This window comes from Octodon degus, unplaced genomic scaffold (assembly GCF_000260255.1).
Source record: "Octodon degus isolate 3935 unplaced genomic scaffold, OctDeg1.0 scaffold00036, whole genome shotgun sequence".
In the NCBI taxonomy this organism is placed as follows: Eukaryota; Metazoa; Chordata; class Mammalia; order Rodentia; family Octodontidae; genus Octodon; species Octodon degus.
The window spans coordinates 2,152,301-2,161,761 of record NW_004524612.1 but is presented as its reverse complement, the minus strand read 5'-3'; positions in this window follow the sequence as shown (position 1 = coordinate 2,161,761).

Below are 9,461 nucleotides of genomic sequence, written 5' to 3'. Positions count from 1 at the left end.
TGTGGAATCAAGGATTGAATTCAGGCCCTTGTGCTTGCCAGGGAAGCACTTATTCCACTGAGCCATCTCCCCGGACCCGAAATCTTTATTTTCTAAAATTATTTCTATCTACTTTGTGGGTATTTTAGACAAAAAACAAGCAAACAAAAAGGAATTGTACAATGAACTCCAATTTTCAGCAGTCTTTGATTCATTATTTCTAGTCATAGAAGCAACACATACTCTCCTCATAGAACACAAAAATGTCAAAGATAGGGCTGGGGAATAGCTCAGCAGTCTAAGCACCTGCCTGGTGAGGACAAGGACCCAGCTTCAACCCCCAGTACTGCATGCTAGTTTGGCCCCAGAATCCCAGCTCACCATTCTGGCTACCAAAACAAGGCATGGTGGCACACACCATAATCCCAGCACTGGGGAGGCTGAGAAAGGAGGATCACTATAAGTCTGAGCTGTACATCGAGACTCTGTACCAAATAAATAAAAGATTTTAAAATAACAAAGATGAAGAGGCACTTAAAACTCCTCTGCCGTACACAATACCATAGCGCCTTCCAAATTCTGGTCTTAGTTTTGTTTTCCCTGTAAATTCATAGGCTAGAAACCCTTTTTTGTTTTGTTGTTGTTGTTATTGTTATTGTTATTGCTATAGCTGTTGAGGTCCTGGGGATTAGACCCAACACTTTCTCACTGAGCTGCATCCCTGGCTATTTTACATGTTTTATTTACTATTCCTTTTTTTTTTTTTTTTTTTTTTGTACTTCAGGAAAGGTTCTACAGGGTGTTCAGGGTCTCACTGCTAGATCAGATTCACAGTGATCTGCCTGTTTACAGCCGCCCAGGAGCTGGGATTACAGGTGCGTGCCACCACGCCCAGTCACTATTTACTATTCCTGAGACTGGATGTCCCTAAGTCACCAACCCACCCAGGATGAGCTGGAATTTGTGGTCCTCCCGCCTCAGCTTCCCAGAGTGCTGGGATCACAGGCCTACCCCACACCCTGAGGGGTGAGGGGTTGTTGCTGGTTCCCTGTTTTGCTGTCAAAATGAGTTCCCACTGTGCACACTGTTAGGGACTCTTTGCAGGCTTTAAGCCGTTTCCTCCACTCTCCTTCCTGTTTCTCACAGACTTCTCCTTGCCTGAGTGTGTGGCACCTTCATGTTACTGTGACATTCCTCATGCTCAGCCGTCCTTTGCAGGGAGGTGGCAAGGCTGTCTGCATGGTGGCAGCACGGGTTAGTGCAGTGGTCAGGAACGTGGGACCCAGTCCAAGGGAGAAGTAAGAGTCTCCACCTCCCAGGGTTGTGGATCAGGTACTCACCATGTTCTGCCGTATCAGGAGCTTGGAAAATGGTTGCTATTTTTGTTCTTTTAGACTTGTTGTTTGGTACCAGGAATCAAACTCAGGACCTTGCACTTTCCAGGCAGGCATTTGTGCCACTGAGCTATATCCCTGGTAATTTTTGTTCTTTTAAAATTATGTTAGGCTTAGAGTAGATTTCAGGGCTAAGATGCTTGCCTAGTATATGGGAGAGCCTGGGTTAAGCACCTAGCATCTCTCTCTCTGTCTCTGTCTCTCTCTGTCTCTGTCTGTCTGTCTGTCTCTCTCTCTCTCTCTCTCTCTCTCACACACACACACAAGCACACACATGTACATTATCAGTGATCTACATCTATGTATAGATACCAGGGATGTTGACCTAACTGCCCCAAACTGTGTTGTCTTTGGTAGTCACATAGAGCTCTGAGGGCACACTGTGAGTGGTCCTATCACCTCTCAATCAGTGGACCCTAAATAATTAACATGCCATCTGAATAATAACATTATAGATCGCTGATAATGTGCATTTTTACTTATTTATTTATTTATTTATTTTGGCAGAACCAGGGATTGAACTCAGACCCTTGCGCTTGCCAGGGAAGCGCTTATTCCACTGACTCATCTCCCTGGCCCCCAGTGCGCATGTTTATGTTGAAAATACCTCTCTCAGTCCTATCCCGAGGCCATGTCCCTAGCTATACGAGCACACATCCCCTTCAAAATAGAATTGAGGAGTAGAGAGCAATTGTTTTTTTGAAAATGTGCTACTGGTAGGAATCATTAGGCAACAATTATCCATAAAGTACTTGGCTTTTCTCCTTGCTACAGTGCTGGGCTCCACAGGCACAGAGTCGCTGTTCTGTGAGCTGTGTGTTCTTCATTAGTTTCTACATGAACTTATCAATAGAAATGAGTCTTTCCAAGTAAGACAGTGTATGGTGGCACATCCCTATAACACCAGCTACCTGGGAGGCTGAGGGAAGAAGATCACAAGTTTGAGGCTAGCCTGAGGAACTGAGCGAGACTTTGCTGTCTCCAAATAAGATGTTAAGAGGGCTAAAGCATGAAGCCCAGCCATAGAGGGCTCGTCCAATGTGTACGAGGCCTAATACCCAGCGTAGAGGGTGGGTGGGGACCTTTGGGTGAAGCATGGAACCAGGGGTATAGCTCAGTGATAGAGCCTAGTACGTGTGAGGCCTGGGGTTTCATCCCAGCCCTGGTGGACAAAATAAATAGTACACAAGCATGTTCTATGAAAGTCAATAATATGTAAATGTAAGAGTAAATGTAAGGGCTGACTGGGGATGTAGCTCAGTGGTAGAGTGCTGGCCTAGCACACACAAGGCCTTGAGTTCAATCCCTAGTACCACAGAAAACAGAGAATAAATGTAAGGGGAAAGTGAATTTCCTCCCTGGATTCTTCCTTCTCGACTCTCTTTCACAAGGGAATAACCCATATTACTTAAAAAAAAAAAAAAACTAATAAATGTTTTTAGTATCACAAACCACTCAAGGGCCTGAGTTCAATCCCTGGTTCTGGAAAAAAAAAAGAAAAAGAAAAAGACTATCCCATGAATCACACCCATCCTACAGTTGGAGCACAAACCTCACACGTGAATTCCTTTCTTACCCCTTTCCCTCTCCTCCCTCCATCTCTTCATCCCCTTCCTTATTTGTAAAATACCTGTCTCCCCTTTCCTATTTTCTAACAAATAAGTTCAATGAAAGTAATATGTTCTTGGTTAAAGATCCAGTAGGGCATAAGATGCAGGAATCTGAGGATCTCCTTACCAGACCCACCACTGAGGGAGACCCACACCATAGGAAATAGGCTGAAAAGGGGTTTGTGGCTGGGGGGAAGGACTTCTGCTATATTTGAATTTTAAATATTTTAATAAACTCCTTACTTTTGGGTTTTGTTTTTCTTTCTGTATTTTAGGGAAGGGTCTACAGGGTGTTCAGGGTCTCACTGCTAGATCGGACTCATAGTGATCCTCCTGTTTACAGCCTCCCAAGAGCTGGGGTTACAGGCACACACCACCACATCCAGTCTCAATTGCCATCTCAGTGCACCCCGGGGGCAGATAGAACCCCTGGCCCCTGTGCCTACTTGGCGCACCCTTACCTTTGTTAAAGGTAGACTCTGGTCAATAGATGTGGCCCTGTTTATCCTCCGTGTTGTGCTGTGTTTTGTTTTGTTTTGTTCCTACTGGGAATTGAGCTCGGGAGCTTATGCTTGCCAGGCAGGAGCTTATGCTGCTGAGCTATCCCACCTGCCCATGTCCTCCAGTATCTTGTAATCAGACGCACCCACGCTGCCCACATAACTCCCTATAGTAAACAGCAGTGGGCCACAGACAATATTTTGGGTAATGTAATGATGTTGCAGTTTTCAACTATAACACAAGAGCCCCTTGTTTAATTCAACATAAAAATGCACCTCAAAGAGTGTCCAATTCCCTCTTTTCTTTCTGGGTCACACCACCCATCTGAAGGGACAGGACTCCCGCTACGTGGAACAGGCCCCCAAATGACTCTTCTGCCCCAGCCTCCCAAGTAGCTGGGACTGCAGGTCAGTGTGTTTCTGTGTCCAGTTTTCTTTATCATTTCACTTTTTAAAAAGTACTGCGCTCTCACTTCAGACTGCCTCACTATGCCAGCAACACATTTCTCCGAGCATGAAACACTACAACCTCATCGAAAGTAGAGAAACCCGGCCTCCCAAAGATAGCTGCCGCCATGGGAATTCGGCCTTCAGATTTTCTTTTCATTTGATTTGGGTGATTACAAATTCCCTTCCATCACATTTTAAAAACTGAATGAAACTAAGAAAGTCATAGAAACAGAGCAATGATTCAGTACAAACTTAAAGGGAAACAAGACCTAGTTGCACACTCCCATAATCCCGGAAGGATTACTCTGGTAGGCTGAGGCAGGAGGGTTGCAAGTTTGCTCAGGCTGGGCAAGTTAATTAACTAGGAAGTTAGCTTTTTATTTTATTTTATTTTATTTTATTTTATTTTATTTTATTTTATTTTATTTTATTTTATTTTTTGCAGAACCAGGGGTTGAACTCAGCCCTTGCACTTGCCAGGGAAGCACTTACTCTACTGAGCCATCTCCCCTGCCCCAGGAAGATAGTTTCTCAAAATAAAAAAACATAGGGACTAGTGGAATAAGCGCTTCCCTGGCAAGCACAAGGGCCTGAGTTCAATCCCTGGTTCTGCAAAAAAATAAAAAAGTAAAAAATAAAAAACATACAGGAGGGCTGGAGAGATGGCTCAGTGGTCTAAAGCACCTATTTAGAACAAGCTTAGCAAAGCACAGGGACCGCGGTTCAATCCCCCAGCACCACATGCCAGCCAGCCCGCCCCCTGGTGGGCTGAGCTGGCCACACACACACACACATACATACATAAATAAAAAATAAAATAAAAATTAAAAAAAAAAAAAAACATACAGGGGCTGGGGATGTGGCTCAGTGTGAAGAGCCTGTGCTCAATCCTCCATACTGAGATTAAAAAAAAAAAAGGAAAGGAAAGGAAAGAAAAAAACTTAAGGAGAAGAGATTGATGTCCTTTGTCCATTTTATTTTTAAGGTGAGGTTTTAAGGAAGGTAACCCTGAATTGCCCTCCGCTACCAGGTCAGAGGAAACACTGATATGTTAAGCACCCTCTTTCCCGCTCACACTGAGGTGTGAGGAGACAGCTAGTGAAGCACTTCTCACATGTAACACGGCCCTTCTAGCTCACAACTTCCTTAAGTGCCTCTCACTTGCGGTTGCATTAGTGTGACATTTGACCAGGAACAATCATGTCGTGAGGGAGTCACACTTGCAAAACAGGTCTTCTTAAAGGCAAGCAAACACAGAACCAGGGGAATCCCTTCACACCCCAGCTGTCTCTCTTTTTAGCTGTTTTGGTCCCTGTACTTCTCATTCTCCAGACTTCTCACTTGGCCCGTTGGCTTTCTACTTTATTCTTTTCCTTTTCAAATAAATACATTGCGCCTGATCACACACACACACACACACACACACACACACACACACACACACACAGATGCACAAGCCCTGCCCTTTCCACCACATCTGCTTCTTGTCTTCCTCCCAGGAGGGCAAAGGGTTGCGAGAGGACCCAGCCTTCAGTGTGCGCACGGAGCCCGCAGAAGTGACTATCACAGCGACGTGGCAGAAAGCTGTTGGGCTCCGGAGGAGAGGGCCCACGGGCTTCTGAAAGAAATGGACTTCAATGTGTCGTGCTGATTTCTTAAAGAAAAGGTGCAAGAGTAAGAGCACACCCCTACCACTGTCAGTCTCATACACTTCTTGGCATTTAACATGCTAATCCTTCATAAAAAGCTAATTTGTATTCCTAGGTCTTTGTACTTGTGTTATGGTGGAATTGGATATTTTAAAGCTATTTACCAGAAAATAGTATCCCTACCTAATTAGTAAATTTTCTTTAGGTATGTGTGTTCACAGAAACACACACACACACACACACACACACACACACACACACACATATATATATATATATATTTTTTTTTTTTCCAGTACTGGGGATTGAACTCAGGGCTTTGAACTTGACAGGCAAGCGCTTATTCTACTGAGCTATCTCCCCAGCCCTAATATATGTTATAATCTATAGCTACTTTATGTCTGAAAAGCAGTCATGTCTGGTGGAGCCAGAAATCCAATTTGATGTGTTAATCTGAAAACAAGGACATCACCAAAATTTAAATTTTAAATAAAGCTTCAAAGACGGGGCATGTAGCTCAGTGGTACAGTGCTTGCCTTGCATGCATAAGACCGTGGGATCAACCCCTAGCACCACAAATAAATAAAGATAAAATAGTTTTCACTATAAATATCAAGGGAAATGCTACAAAGTTCAAAGCATGATGATGATTTTATACTTGCAGCTGTGGAGATGTAGCTAACAACTACAAATAGGAATTCTGAGGTCTGACTGTGTGCTGTCAAATTCTAGCTGTTTTTGCCTAGCTAACCTTGGGAAAACATCTTTTCTCCCTATGCCCCAGTTTCCTAATTTTAAAAGCAGACACACAAGAGAGTTGTTGATGAAGATTAAATGACTTAATTCAAGTAAAGTCCCTATAACATCACAAGGCGTACAGTAGATGATAGAAAATTTTGCACATCAGCAGTGCTTCTAAGAAAAACCACACTCGTCCGTCTTATTACTAACATACTGAAAGCACAGAAAGTACTTTCCATGTGGTTGTGTGTGATATAGATTCATTGTACCTAAAAGACTCACCATAATTGAATAACTGATTACCAACATCTCTAGTTCAGGTACCACGTTTGGGGATTTCAGAGATGATTGATGATGATGATGATGATGATGATGATGATGATGATGATGATGATGATTCACCTTCCAGCTAAATTAGGGGGCATAACAAGCAGCAGAGAACCACATCCAACATTCTCATAAAGTAGCCCACGTGGGTACTCACTGTAGAACGGAGAAAGCTGGCAATTATTCCTGCCTGCTGATCAGGACGGAAGCCAGGCAATGCTAGACAAATGGGAGCACCCTGGGACAAGACGGGTTGGGCTGGACTCCTTGGAAAAGAAGCAATCCTGCAGGAAGCACAAGAAGGCTCAGAGCAGAAGGGCTAAGACTCGGGAACTGACCAAGAAGCCTTCCACAGTCTGCTGTAGGCACATTAGCTAGCGTGCCACCACCTTCATGGCCGACACGTGAGTCCTTCGTCTGCAGTTATTCTTCCTCATAAGATGCAGGGAAAGCGCTGCATGCCAGAGTGGTCATTTCCTGTCTGCTGCATGATGCATGAGCACTCAAGCCTTCAGGGCAGGGAAGTCAAAGTAGAGCGGAGAGTTAGGGGCTTGCGGTGGGACTTTGGGATCTGCCCATTCGCAGTCTGTTTCACTTCTTAAACAAAGGATCTGATAAAATAATTTGACTGAAGCCAAATGACTTGGTGACAGAAACCAGGACTAAAACTTCAAGCTACCTGACCCCTAAGGTCATGTTATTTTTATTGCACCAAACTACCTGCACTTTTGATCGTGAACAAAATCATCAAGCCCAAGATGCAAAACTAAAGTTTCTGTTTTCTGTTTCATGCTAAACTCCAGGCCTTTCAAACTCTGTAATTCAACAAAGATTAAAATTTCCATGAATCTCCATCTAAATATTTCCTTAAAGCATTCCAACACAGAATTTATTAGCAATTTTACATCATATATAATTTATCCAATAAATGATAATTATTGCCTAGGAGTCACTTGGGTTTATGATGAAAATGCCTGAGACTGTTTTTGGTAAAATAAGCACATAAGCAAGGTTAAAAGTATAGGTGGCAAGAATAGATAAGTCTCATTTATTATTTTTAGAGAAAAACATTCCTGAGATCTCTTCTATTCAAATGAATGATTTTTTTTTTAAATCTAATTTGTTCCTCCTTAGAAAGATACAAAAAGATCACCAATCCCTTTTGAGGTATTAAAAAAACAAGAGATGTTCTGTTTGGTCTGGTTTGGCTTGGTTTGGCTTGGTTTGGTCGGAGATTCAGACTGGCCTTGAACTCACTATGTAGTCCACATTAGCCTCAACTTGTAGCGATTCTCTCACCTCAGCCTCCTGAAGCCGTGTGCGGCTATGCTTGACTAAAAGATCTTCTTTGGGTGGGGGGTCGTTTGTTTTGGCTTGGCTTGTTTTTTTTGGTGTTTTGAAACAGAGTCTCATTATGTGGCTCAGGCTGGCCTTAAACTCACTTGTGTAGTCCAGGCTGGGCTCAATCTCAGTGATCTTCCTGTCTCCCTCTCTCGAGTGCTGGGATTATAGACATGCTAAAAGATCTTGATGTCATTTGGTCATTTACTTCAGTAGCCTGGCTGAGAATGACTACAATGCAGGGAGTGGATGAATGTTCCACAAATATTGCTACCTTTTTATTTTTGTATGTGACATATTGAGAGTCTATTACAACCATGACCATGTTAGGTTTTCAGGTTTGCCAGACAGAAGAGGGTTAGGAAGATATCTATACTCTCAAAAGTGTGTGCCTTTTTTGGAGTTATGGGTCCTTGTGAAAATATATGTTTTGGCTCAGATATTAACTCGATGCAGCATTTATGATCAGTGATGTTTTTTCAGCCAGCACATGTGCCCAAGAAGATCCTGGGAACATTTTTGAGTGAGTATTGTACGGAGTCAATGATTTACCACGCTCAATATTCTAATTTTACACACTGGACATCTCAACAGGACTCTTCACCATTGCCTCTAAGCAGGAAAACGCCAGTGTTGTTTACTCAAGTTTTCAAAACCAAAAGCATTTTATTTACTATGATTCGAACATCTTTTATAAGTTTGGTTGTTAGCAGCTCCTCAGTGCTAATTTGAGAGCCACAAATGTCAGGTAATTCAAATAAATTTAGGAAAACTATGTAGGAAATGAAAACTTTTTAAAAAATGACATTGTTCTGGAACTGGTCAAAAAGGAACCATGGAACAAAAGAAAGATGCGTATCAAACACAGGTCAGTGGACTGCTGTGAAATCCAGCAAGATGTAAAAAGCAGAGAAACCAAAGAATCTAAAGAAATAAGACCACAGGCAAATACCAAAGTTAAGGCCAGGTACTGACAAGACTTGAGCAATCAGGGATCAAAGAAGAGAAGCTCACGGAAAGATGTGCCACGCACCACTCTGCCCCACGTGGGTCAGGGCTAAGTGTTTCCATGTGTGGGCAGCCGCTAATCCCAACACAGAGACAGACAGCGCACCAGCCCATCCAGAGCAAACCCAGACAGCATTAGTTTACCTCCACATAGCAGTAAAATACGTGGAGAGGAATTTCGCTCATTCTTCTTTTCAACAGTAAGATACTGAAAATGTAACCGTGAAGAAAACAGAAATTCCTGCCTTCATGGAGTTTGTATTTTATGGAGCTGTGATGGTGAACCTTTTAGAGCTTTCGCTGATAAAAACAGCCCACGGTGGCATGCATGCCACAGGTTCGCCATCACTATTATAGTGGTAGGCAGATCATAGAATATATCCACAGATCACAGCCTTGAGAGGTAACGTGACTTTTATCTTTATTTAACTCAAGTTCCATAATTTGCCATTCTAACATTAG